The sequence below is a fragment of the Phlebotomus papatasi genome, chromosome 1 (genome assembly GCF_024763615.1).
Source record: "Phlebotomus papatasi isolate M1 chromosome 1, Ppap_2.1, whole genome shotgun sequence".
NCBI lineage: Eukaryota > Metazoa > Arthropoda > Insecta > Diptera > Psychodidae > Phlebotomus > Phlebotomus papatasi.
The window spans coordinates 34,635,096-34,648,717 of record NC_077222.1 but is presented as its reverse complement, the minus strand read 5'-3'; the positions used below and the strand labels follow the sequence as shown (position 1 = coordinate 34,648,717).

Here is a 13,622-nt window from a genome sequence, read left to right as displayed (position 1 = left end):
TCAGTTTTTAAGTTGACAGGTGTACTTATGACCGTATACATATAAAAATTTTGCAAAGAATTAGGATAAATTATGAATAATTGTTTAATAAACTCGGTTGATAAAAAGACAAATTCTGGTACCAGGTTCATTAAAAGATAATTATGAAATGTGTATAATTTCGTGCAGTGGTAAATCTTGAGAAGACGAATAAAAACATCTTTTATGGCCTTTGAGCTTAAGTAAACAAAAATGAAAGTAAGGGAAAGCACGCTACTTTCGGACAACACAAGCTTCGATCAGTTCAATTTTTTTCAAAATCTATTTAATGAATTTAACAATTTAACCCACTTTAATATCATATTTCAATAGCTAGTCTAACGCCTCAAACATCATGAACAGATCCATGTCACAAATCCATTAAGAAGATAGAAAAAAATTGAGTTGTCCGAAGTTAGAGTCGTCCGAAGGCAGCGCGCTTTCCCCTTGTTAAGAAATGTTTAATAAATTTAAGAGATTTATATACTTTGTTCTTTCCTAAAATGAAAATTAAATTTCGCATTTAGAAGTATTTGTTAAATAATTGCAATGTGTACGAAAAATATATAGACGATATCAGTTAGTGGATGTGGTCTAAGAACCTCATCAAACAAAAGTGAACTGACAAAAGATAAATGCTTGTCTAGTTCGGTCGGGTCAGACCTAAGGAGAGTTCAACAGTTTAAAGTGAAAATAGTCATTTCAAAATTTTTTATACCAAAATTTCGAAAATGGAAATAATATTTTTGAAGACTTACAGTAAAAGCTCTCGACACGAAGTGATTGTGTTTCTAAATGTTGTAGAATGTCACATTTGTGGTTTTACCAAAGGGTTGGTAATGAAAACATTTTTTTCTTCGGTTTTTTTTATATTTTATTTTGAATCATTTATATATTTATATTTTATTTTGAATACTTGACAAGAAATTTGACAAATTTTCCAAAGCCAACAAAACAATGAATAATTACTTATAATTTATAATTAACTTAATTTTAGAAACTCCAATCTTCTTTAATAAAATCAGCCCCTTTCTCTCCAATCATAATAGTAGGTGCATTTGTATTACCCCTTGGTATAACTGGCATGATACTAGCGTCGATGACTCTTAAACCAGTAGTACCCTTAACCCTTAGTCTATAATCAACAACAGCATCATAATCGCTGTCAGGACCCATCTTTGTAGTTCCTACAGGATGGTAAAGTGTAGTAATCATGTATCGACAATAGCATTCCCAATACTCATCAGTTTCGAAATCCAAAATGTCGCATTCTGGAATTGGGATAGCATAAAATTGGGCTTCGAGATTCTGAAACGCTTCAGTTTGTAAGATACTAAGGTACAATCGTATGGCTCTTATAAAATCCTCAAGATCAGAGGGTTCCGCTAAATAATTTGGTATAATTCGTGGTTTGTCAGTTGGTTCAATACTTCGCAAAAGAATTTCTCCTCTGGACTTTTCAGACAGGTGCGTCACGTCCACATAAAGAGCGGCACTTTGACTCAGTTCCTCACTTACAATGTTAATAATATTATCATTTAGTCCAAGCAAATTCAGAATTGCATTAATTTTGTCTACATCACCTTTCTTAGAGAATGCTACATGAAAGTATTGGAAATCAGGATCATTTGAAGAAGGATCATTGATATTGGCATTTAATAATGTTTGTAAAAGTCCTGTTGTGGATAACTCTCCATCACGTCCGGTTAAATAAGTGATGAAATCCTCTATCGTATCATCCGGAGAAAAATCTCCTGGAGATTTAAACGTAATGAACAGCGGCACTGCTGGATGATCTTGTAAATTTTTTCCTACTGGAAGGTCTTTAACTACTGGAAGTCCCATTGCTTGAAGATGAGACTTTGGACCAATTCCAGATAACATTAAAATTTGTGGAGAATTGATAGATCCTGCACTAAGTATGACTTCTTTCCCAGCATAGGCCCTCAGTTCCGCTTGCCCTCGTAGGTTCATTCTTACACCAGATACAGCTCCATTATTGTCAATTTCAAGATTAAGGACATGAGCATTTTTAACGACATGCAAATTGGAACGGTTCTTTGCAGGAACTAGAAAAGCTTTAGCTGTACTTTCTCTTACTCCTGATCGCACAGTTCCTTGTAAAAATGTAACTCCAATATGTTCTTTTGCATTAATATCCTCGACAAATTTGAATCCCAACTCTTGAGCTGCTTGAACTATATCCATGTTCATTGTTGCATTATTCTTAAAGAGTTCTACTGACAAAGGTCCATCAGTAGAATGATAATAATATTCAAAGGCATTTGCAATTTCTGGATTATGATTATCTTCTGATTTTTTAAAGTACTCCAAGACATCTTCGTAGCCCCAAGTTGGATTTCCAAGTGCTTCCCAATTGTCATAGTCACTTTCCGTTCCTCTCACATAAAGCATTCCATTCATTGAACTTGATCCTCCTAGCATTTTTCCACGTGGCCAGTAGCCTGTAAAAATACTGTACTTATCCGATGGTTCACTATAATATACCCAATCGTATTTTGACTTTGCAATAAATGGAAAATGCCCTGGTATCTACGAAAAAAAGTAATTTTCAGTTTTTCATACTTTAAGTTTCATTTTATGTCTTACTAATGATTCAATGGGTGGGTCTCCTCCTGCTTCCATAAGAAGTATGTTCCAATTTGGATTTTCACTTAGACGATTAGCCACGACAGAGCCAGCTGACCCTGCACCTACTATTATGAAATCGTATGTTCCAAAACCTGAAAAACGCAATCTATTTAAAAAAAAATCGTCCTGATCCTTAATGATATTTTTGAAAACCGTTATTGATGGCGATATCTCCATAATCCGTCGGCCACAATTCTGACGGGGAAATTGAACATTGTGATAGAGTTAAGTAGTTAAGGACTAGAGGAAGAAACTGATTAGCAACTCCTATGCTATTATTCGCACAAGTTGGGGTTAAACAGTCCATTTTTATTCCTGTTTCTTTATTAATTTTTTTTAAAATTATTTTTGATCTAATTATTGATGAGGTATTGTATATGAAATGTTGCCACTTGAAAAAAGTCTTTTTTTTATATTTTGCGAAAGACAACTACATTAACTTCTACGCCAATAAACCAAGTGAGGAGATTTTCTATGGAAGCTATACTAATAATAATGTAACAAAACGTATTACACGTATTTCATATAAAGTGGAACATTTAACAATAAAGTTATGACGTTCTGAGAAGATATTACTAACTGAAGTTATGCTATTGTGATCTAGCTTATACTGATTGTTAACTTGAGTTCTTAATGTTTGCTAAGGTGAATAATAGCAATTTATTTTATAGCCGTTCTTGAGATGAGTCTTAAATGATCGTAAATGTACACTTAAAAAAACTGATTTTCTTTTAGAGAGCGAAGTATTTAAATCACGCATGATGTTGGCCTAAGCAGGAAAAGATTTTTCTATGACTTAGAATTGAACAAAATAGTAGCTATTTTCAAAAAGTATAATAACATTGAACTTGAATATAATTTAATATCCATAAAGAAAAATTGGTATGAGGAAGTGTTAAAGTTTCTTAAATATCCTCATTACCTTATAGCACTAAGTTAAGACCTTTAGCACTGAGTTGGAAATGTCTACACTGAGAAAAAAAAGAGGGTGCGATTAACATTTTTTCCTCGGAACTTTAACACTTTTTAGGTGTAAAAATATATCAACATTTTTAATGTTAATTTTACACCTTATTAAGGGTAAAATTAACATGAAAAAGGGTACCTTTAAAACCTAATACACCTAAAAAGGGTAATATTTACACCGATTTTGGATCAATACTGCAGGGTAAATTTAACATTCCCGGAATGTCATTTTTAACTTTTTCGGATTTCACTCACTCAGTGTAGATTATAAATCATACAATATAAAATTAATGAACGTGAGACCTAAAGCGTTATTCACCTAGAGGTTTAGTCCAGTTCCTGAAGGCCTGGGCTTTTCTAAAGACCAAGTAATTACGATGATTTTTCAAAATCGGTGTTAAATCATTTCTTCTTAATATACAATCCTAAAGTCTAAGTGTTTCCAAAAATTTTGCTTTCTTGAGAAATACAACAGTTGGGCTGTATGAATAAACTTCAGATGTGAACCTAGATCGTCTTTAGACTAGCCTAGTTTAGCCTAGTTCTCGAAGGTCTAAATGGTAACCTGTTCAATGGGTTCTTCAGAATCTAATATATTATTTGCCCTTAAGGTCCTTAATAATCCTATTTTAAGCCCAAATCTTCAAAACAATTTCGACTGGTTAAAAAAGAAAGAAATTAAAACATATGACTAAGTCTTAAGTTGGTAGCTCGTATAAAACCTAAACCATAGTTCTAAAAATGTACCGTAAGCGTGCGTGACTGTCCCCTGCGGGTGACTCTATCACCCCCCCCCCCCTGCTCGTAAGCTTTTCTTTATTTCTAGAACTTAAGGATGGTCCTTACCGATCAGACATGGTAGATCGGATCGATGAATACCATTCTTAAGTTCTATAAATAAAGAAAAGCTTACAAACAGGGAGGTGTCAAAGTCACCAGCAGGGGACAGTCACCCGCATTTACGGTAGCTTAGATTTTCTAATTTTCAGATAACCGACTTCGTTATGTATAAGTATTGAGCCTCATAGGTCTTGTACATGATATCCACTACAACTAATTTGCATTCAATGCAATTTACAATGGAATTTTCACGCATTTTCGGTTACAACAAGCACACCAAGTAGCTGGTACTTCAATGTTGCCTGTAAATAATCTCTATTGCCATAAGCTTATTTTCACTTATCACTGCTCTTAAGCTGTACATTTTTTTTTATAATGAGTGTAAATGTTTTAATTGCCTTTGTAAAGCTACTATTGCAGTTTATGACCATTCTTAAAATTTTTTGTTGGAATTCTTATGTAAAGTGAAAGTCATCCATAAGATTGGAGCGTAGAGAAGCACAAATTAAATCTACGACTTAAGACTGATTCTTTGTAAGATCCAAACAGCCACTGTGCTTGTTTTGTGGTATTCTTATAATTTTTTTGGAAAGAACAAACCACAAACTGTTTCTTTGTGCAGAAGTAGCTATTAGACAAAGTTGGGAAGATTTCAGGAAATTGTTTTTTTTTTTTAACTGGACAAGCAAATATAAACTATATGTTCAAGTTTACTAAATCTAGCTAGTTTCTCTTATGCCCTAGACACACTTACGACTTAAGCCAAGAAACCACTTAAGTGGAAAATGATGGAAATGTATTTTACCCATTATTTCTAATATAATTACGTTAAGCCGTTTCTCGGCTAATCCTCAGGTCTGTCAAGGCCCTTAGGTATTAAATATTTGAAAATTTTCATATACAAATTATTTATCCTAATAATATTTTCCAAAACCATACAATCCTGAAACTGCCCCAGGTTCCAGTAAGACTTGAGCCGTGACAGAATGGAAAATTCATCGTTGGATTGAGTTACCTTTTATTGAAATATTAATCAAAGAAAAAACACAACTGAAAACATTGAAATTATAATAATGGACAAACATTGCCTTTATTCAATCTTCAGATTAATCGATCCAATAAGTTGTGATAGGTAAACAATTTATAATTAAGCAGCTCAATTTTTAAAAGTCCAATCTTCTTTAATTGAATCAGCTCCTTTCTCTCCAATCATGATAGTTGGGGCATTCGTATTACCTCGTGGTATAACTGGCATAATGCCAGCATCGATGACCCTCAATCCAGTAGTACCCTTGACTCTTAGTCTGTAGTCAACAACAGCATCAGGATCGCTATCAGGAGCCATCTTTGTGGTACCTACTGGATGGGCAATTGTTGTAATCATATGGCGACAATAACATTCCCAGTACTCATCACTTCCAAAACTCAAAAGATCACATTTTGGAATCGGAATTACAAATAATTCAGCATCGTGCTTTCTATAAGCTTCAGTGTTCAAGAACTTTAGATATAGACGAATTGCTTTAATAAAGTCCGCAACATCAGAAGGTTCCGCTAAATAATTCGGAATAATACGTGGTTTTTCCGTTGGTTCAGCACTTCGCAGTAGAATCTTTCCTCTGGACTTAGGATATGCGTGAGTTACTGACACTAAAAGAACATCTGATTGTCGAACTTCTTCTAGTATAATGTCAATAATGAAATCATTAAAACCAAGTATTTTGAAAACAGCAATTGCTGTATCAACCTGTCCTTTTTGGAATAATGACGAATGAAAGTACTGGAAATTGGGATTATTTGATAAAGGATCATTGACATTGACATTTACTATTGTTTGAAGTGTTCCAACAGTTGCCAAATATCCAGCATGTTGTGTTAGATACAATAAAAAGGTCTCTAATAAATCCTGTGTAGAAAAGATTGTCGTTGGAGTAAATTTTATTAAAAGAGGCACTGCTGGATGATCCTGCAAATTTTTTCCTACTGGAAGATTTTTAATCAACGGAATACCAAGTTTTTGAAGATGAGACGCTGGTCCAATTCCAGATAACATTAAAATTTGCGGAGAATTGATAGATCCTGCACTAAGTATGACTTCTTTCCCAGCATAGGCCCTCAGTTCCGCTTGCCCTCGTAGGTTCATTCTTACACCAGATACAGCTCCATTATTGTCAATTTCAAGATTAAGGACATGAGCATTTTTAACGACATGCAAATTGGAACGGTTTTTTACAGGAACTAGAAAAGCTTTAGCTGTACTTTCTCTTACTCCTGATCGCACAGTTCCTTGAGAAAATGTAACTCCAATATGTTCTTTTGCATTAATATCCTCGACAAATTTGAATCCCAACTCTTGAGCTGCTTGAACTATATCCATGTTCATTGTTGCATTATTCTTAAAGAGTTCAACTGACATAGGGCCATCAGTAGAGTGGTAATAACCGTCAAAGGCTTTTGCTATTTCTGGATTATGATTATCTTCTGATTTCTTGAAGTACTGCAAAACATCTTTGAAGCCCCAAGTTGGATTTCCGAGTGCTTCCCAATTGTCATAATCATCTTCCGTTCCTCTGACATAAAGCATTCCATTCATTGAACTTGATCCTCCTAGCATCTTACCCCTTGGCCAGTAACCAGAATAGATGCTATATTTTTCTGATGGTTCTATGTAGTATTTCCAGTCATACTTTGTCTCATATAAGTCTACGAGTAGTGCAGGTATCTGCAAAAAGCAACTATTACTATTTTTCAGCAATTTTGGACATACGTACTAACCAAAGATTCAATTGGTGGATCATCTCCTGCTTCTAAAAGAAGAACTTTCCAATTTGAATTTTCGCTTAGACGATTAGCAACTACGGAGCCAGCTGAGCCTGCACCCACTATTATGAAATCGTATACTCCAAACCCTATAAAATAGTAACTTGTAACAAAAATGTAACAAAAACAATCAATTTATGTAAGAAAGACCTTTCTTTATGGCAATGTCTCCATAATCTGCTGGCCATAATTCTGGAGGTGATATGGAACATTGTGCAATAGTTAAATAATTGATGACTGTTGAGAGGTATTGGTTGACGGCTCCTGTGCTTAAATTGGCACAAGATGATCCGCAACAATTCATAGCGAATAGTTTTTTTTTCGTGCGGTAGAGAAGCAGTATAAATTGAATATGATAGGATGAACAGTCAATTTATTAATATGCAAATTTAAAACAATTTTTAGTTAAAATTTATTATAATTATTACACAAATTATTTTAATTTTAAAACTCTTATCACAAATTGAGATGTTGCTTCTTCGAAAATTTGAACCCAACTAAATTTCTAACTGACCAATTTTCAGATGTCAAAGAACTTGGTTGGGTGAAACCAGTATGCTAATAAGTGATTTATTTATGCATTTTATCATTCACTCTCTAAAGAATTTTTAGAGGAGAACAGGGCTTATTGGATGAGGCTTAATTTTACGATAAATTTATGATCCGGATAATAATCAGAAGGAAAAATAAATTTAATTAGATTAAGTTTATAGATGATATGATAAAGACTTGATACACATTATTAAAATAATAATAAATTGATCAAAATTCTATGAGACATTGTTAGGCTCCTATCTTTTAGCTGGTATGCGATAAATATTAAAAAAAAAGAAAAAAAAACTTTAGAGGAAAGTACTCCCAAGACTTAAGCATTTCTATTAAATATTAGTTAGCTTATTATAAATTATTGCTAATTATGTAACAATCATGTAGAAATCTCTTAGGAAAAGTAAAATAAATTTATATTCATAATAGGCATGAACGTTCGAAGGGAGAGTAGTTTGCCCTAAATGCCTTTTAAAAATGTCTTTTTTTTTAAGACATTTCTGCTTACAAGAATAGGGGAAATTTTCTTTAAAAAGGCATTTTTTTTTAAAAAAATTCTACTAATGTGTAGACGCCATTAAGGATGAGAGGATCAAAATTTTGTTTCTGGGTCACAGGTGACACAATCATTGTGTCAGGTAGAGAAACTAGCTCTGGACAAAATTATGTAGAGTCACGGTTATTGCACTTGATTTGTCCATTTTAAAGAAAAGAGGTACATATGGATGATCCTGTAAATTTTTACCAACTTTAAGATTTCGAATTACGAAAAGTCCCACATCCTTAAGATGGGAAGCTTCCTCAATACCCGATAACATTAAAATTTGAGGTGAATTTATAACCCCAGCACTTAGAATCACTTCTTTTCTTGCATAGACTTTAAATTCTCTCAAGATCTAAAACATGGACGTGCTTAACGACGTGCAAATTAGGTCGATACATAGGGGAGACTGGGGCACATGTAACCATTTTCGATAGATGCATATTTGAGGCGATTTTCCAAGCATACAGTGGTTTTTTGGAAAATTTTTCTTATCTCATGTTTTACGCTTGGGTATAGGCAATTCATCGAGGGTAATGCGGATGCTGGAAAACAATTGAGTTTTCTATAAAAATAAAATTTGTGTCACTATGCATTTTTCTCTTTTCACAAAATACCTGGGGTAGAAGTAAACACTTTCTGGGGAGGATGTAAACACTCTTTTTTCCACCCTTCAAATTAACTTTGCACCACTTTCAATTATTTTAATTACTTCAGAGATATATAAAGACTGTATATTTTCAAAAAATCACTACACTTTTAACAAAGAATAATTAAAATATCAAAAAAAAAACTAAAAGCATGCAAATCAAAGACATTTTTCAATGGATTTTCCCTATATTTTGACATCATGTGACTTTTTATTGAAGACAGAGCCACCAATTTTTTTGTAGTCAATTAATTAGAAATTTCGCATGAAAACAAAAAAAACTGCCATTTATTCTATACTCACGACATCTACAATTACAGGAAAATTGCCTGTTTACATCTACCCCAAAATGCTGGTTTCTGTCCAATTGTTAATTCTTTTAAAAAATTGAGAATCTCAATATCTTTAGTAAATACATTAATATAACCCTAAAGGTTGTAGGAAAGAACTGGTATTGCTACATATCGATTATTTTACACAGTTCTCAATTTCTAGGTGGAAATCCAAATGACCAAAATAATCGAAATATTAACATTTTCGAGAAAAATGATTTTTATTTTTAAAGTACTAGGATTTTATTGACCAATTCATCTGTGTGCATACATCCCCATGGTATCTATGAATGCTTATGGGTTTTATCCTCTGGAGTCTTAAAATTAATGAAAAAATCACAGTGTTTACAACTACCCCTGTTTACTACTGCCCCAGTTCCCCCTACCTGGAATTAGAAAGGCAATTGCTGCACTTTCTCGAACTCCTGACTTGATAGTCCCTTGTGATAATGTAAATCCAATATGCTGATTGGCATTAATATCTCAAACAAATTTAATTCCCAATTCATTGGCAGCTTTTATGATTTCTATGCTAAGCGGGTTAGAACTATTAAATAGTTCAACAGAAAGAAGTCCATCCGTCGAATGATAGTGTGCACCAAAAGCATTTGCTATTTCAAAATCGCGATTTCCTTCCGACTTTTTTAAAGTATGGCAGAACGGGCAGAACTTTTGTCCATCCCCAAGTTGGATTACCCAGTCTTTCCCAACTATTGTAATCCTCTTCATTTCCTCTAACATAAAATAATGTATTTATTCCACTTGATCCACCTAACATCTTTCCTCCTGTCCTATAGCTTCCATCCAGGCTGTATAAACTTGCTACATTTGAGATTTCTTCATTGTAGCCCCAATCATAATTAGTTCTGAAGAATGAGAAGGCAAGTCTCGGTATCTATATTGAACATAAATTGTTTATTTAATTACTACTGTTATTTGTACTTTATCAATTACCATTGATTCAATTGGAGGATCTCCTCCTGCTTGGAGAAACAAAATCTTCCAATTCGGATTCTCGCTGAGACGATTTGCAAGGACACAACCAGCCGAACCGGCACCCACAATAATGAAGTCATACTCCTCGAATCCTTTAACACAGAAATCATCGTTATTTTTATTTTTTGAAAATTTATAAAACTATACCTCTTTTGGTAGCTATGTCTCCGTAATCTGCTGGCCACATTTCCGGTGGTGAAAGTGAACATTGCGAAACGGATAAGAAATTTACAAGGAGTGAAAGATATGTATTTACAGCTCCGGTACTTAAGCTTGCACATGGCGAAGTAAAACTATTCATTTTGCAGCGAGAATCCTATTTTTAAAGTAAAACTGTCTCTGAGTAATCAATCTACAATAAACTTCTGTGTTTATTAGATACTTAATTCTTCTGTGTTGTATACTGATATGTCCTCCAACTACAAAATATCTTCCTAAGAACCTTCTTATTCCAAGACTTAACTATTGACTGAAACTAAAATCGATCCGGTGCGGTGTTTGCAAATTTGTTGTATATTTTTGCACAAAAATATTCACTCACCCACAAATTCATATTTTGTGTTTGTATGTAAAAGGAAAACGAATGAATGAATGAGAGACAAAACTTAATTTTGTTATTTTATGTTTATCGTGATGCATCTGTAGAGGATGGTCGGAAAGTTTCACTCACGCATGATTTTCGAAAATTAACGATTTTACAAGAGGTTTTATAAAAAAAACAGTCGTTAAATGATTTTTATATAATGACCAGCGCACAATAACTTTTGTTTGTAAACCTGTTTTCAAAATTTCCCATGAGAATGAGCGAGATGACTAGATCTAGATCTCACTCACTCTCATTGAAACGTTAAATACATGTTTACTAAACAAAAGTTATTGTGCGTTGTGCATAAGGCGTGAAGAAATATGTTTTTTATAATGGTTCTTAGCAAATGTTAGCTTATAACACACATATAATATTTTAAAATAATTAATTCAAATGCTGACAGATCTCTCATTTTACGCAATATAACCGTAATCTTCTTTAATCATATCGGCTCCTTTCTCACCGATCATGATTGTTGGTGCATTAGTGTTTCCTCTTGGAACAACTGGCATAATGCTAGCATCGATGACCCTCAATCCTTTGATGCCCTTAACTCTCAGTCTATAGTCAACAACAGAACCTGGATCTGAATCAGGAGCCATTTTGCAAGTTCCAACCGGGTGATAGATAGTTGTAATCATGTATCGGCAGTAGCATTCCCAGTATTCATCACTATTGAAGATTAGTATATCACATTCAGGAATCGGAATTACCATTAATTCAAATTCCTCTGATCTAAAACTTTGGGTATTCAAGAATTGCAGGTATAACCGAATTGCCTTTATAAATGCCACTATATCGGAATATTCTGATAAATAGTTGGCGATAATTCGTGGTTTTTCAGTTGGTTCAGCACTTCTGAGCAATACTTCTCCTCTTGACTTCTCTGTTAAGTAAGCTATAGGTATAACAAGAATATTAGAATTCTGGACTGCAGCTCCGGCAGCTTCAACCAAAGCTTCAACATAACCAACAGTTCTAAAAAAGGTCATAATACCATCCACTTGACCTCTCTGAAATGCTACGTGACAGTACTGAAAGTCAGGATACTTTGCAAAAGGATCGTGAACATTGACATAACCAAAGGTGTGTAGTGTTCCAAGATGGGAAAAATACCCAGTATGTGTTGTCAAGTATTGGAAAAATGCTCGTAGTAAATCACTAGGATTTACAGGCTCGCCTTTTGATTTGAAAAATATTGGGACCGTTGTATGGTCTTGCAGATTCTTTCCAACTTGGAGATTCATAATGGCCGGTAGTTTCATTTCTTGAAGGTGGGCAGCCGGTCCAATTCCAGATAACATTAGAATTTGTGGAGAATTTATTACTCCCGCACTTAGAATCACTTCTTTTGTTGCATATGCTTTTATTTCTTGTTCTCCTCGTAAGTTCATCCTAACACCGGAAACCACACCATTGTCGATCACGAGATCCAAAACGTGAGCATATTTAACGACATGTAAATTAGGCCGATTCATTGCGGGAACTAGAAATGCAGTCGCGGTACTCTCTCTAATGCCAGACTTGAGAGTTCCTTGAGAAAATGTAAATCCAGTATTTTTCTTCGCATTGATATCCAGTACAAATTTGAAACCCAATTCTTCCGCTGCTTTAATAATTAATTGATTAACAGGTTCGTCGAAATTGCCTAACTCTACTGACATAGGTCCATCCTTCGAATGGTAATATCCTCCAAAAGCATCAGCAATTTCAGGATTTTGATTAGCTTCTGACTTCTTAAAATATTGTAAAACATTGTCCCAACCCCAAGTTGGATTTCCGAGTCTCTCCCAATTATTGTAATCATCATCGTTTCCTCTAACATAAAGCATTCCATTGATTGAGCTTGTTCCTCCTAACATTTTGCCTCTAGGCCAATAGTCACCATTTGCAAAATAAAGACTGTAGTTAGCTGAAGGATCAACGTAATACTGCCAATCATACTTTGTCCTCTGTAGTGTGAAAAATAACCTAGGTATCTGCAAATGGATAGTGTGCTTTAATATTTATATTCATTTCAATGTTTGTCATATTTAATTCGATTTTACTGCTGATTCAATTGGAGGATCTCCTCCTGCTTCGAGAAGCAAAATCTTCCAATTCGGATTCTCGCTCAGACGATTTGCAAGGACACAACCAGCCGAACCGGCACCCACAATAATGAAGTCATACTCCTCGAATCCTTTAACACAGAAATCATCGTTACTTTTATTTTCTTTTTTTTGAAAATTCATAAAACTATTACCTTTTTTAATAGCTATGTCTCCGTAATCTGCTGGCCACATTTCCGGTGGTGAAAGTGAACATTGCGAAACGGATAAGAAATTTACAAGGAGTGAAAGATACGTGTTTACAGCTCCGGTACTTAAGCTTGCACACGGCGAAGTAAAACAATCCATTTTAAGAATTTCGCCTGTTTTTTCTCCTGATTATTTTTTCGTCTTTAATTTATCAATCTACAACCAAAAACGAATGGGAAGATTCCAGTTTATGAATTATTCATTTGATACAGGGTGATGTTAAAATGTCTGTTCTATATCACAATCGATTCTACGAGTTCAACAATCGTAATATTGCAAATATTTATTTATTTGACATTAGTAATTTAGTATCTTAGTGTGAATTTTGTATGCAAGTGTTACAGATATTAAATTGATAAATTTTCACAAGTACATC

The 13,622-nt window shown here is 34.0% G+C and overlaps 1 protein-coding gene across 4 annotated transcripts in view; it reads left to right on the top strand.

Annotated features, from left to right (window-relative positions):
* The window catches only part of LOC129798925 (flotillin-2), a 217,030-nt gene that overhangs the window by 134,263 nt on the left and 69,145 nt on the right, over nt 1-13,622 (top strand). The gene's annotated exons all lie outside the window — the stretch shown is intronic.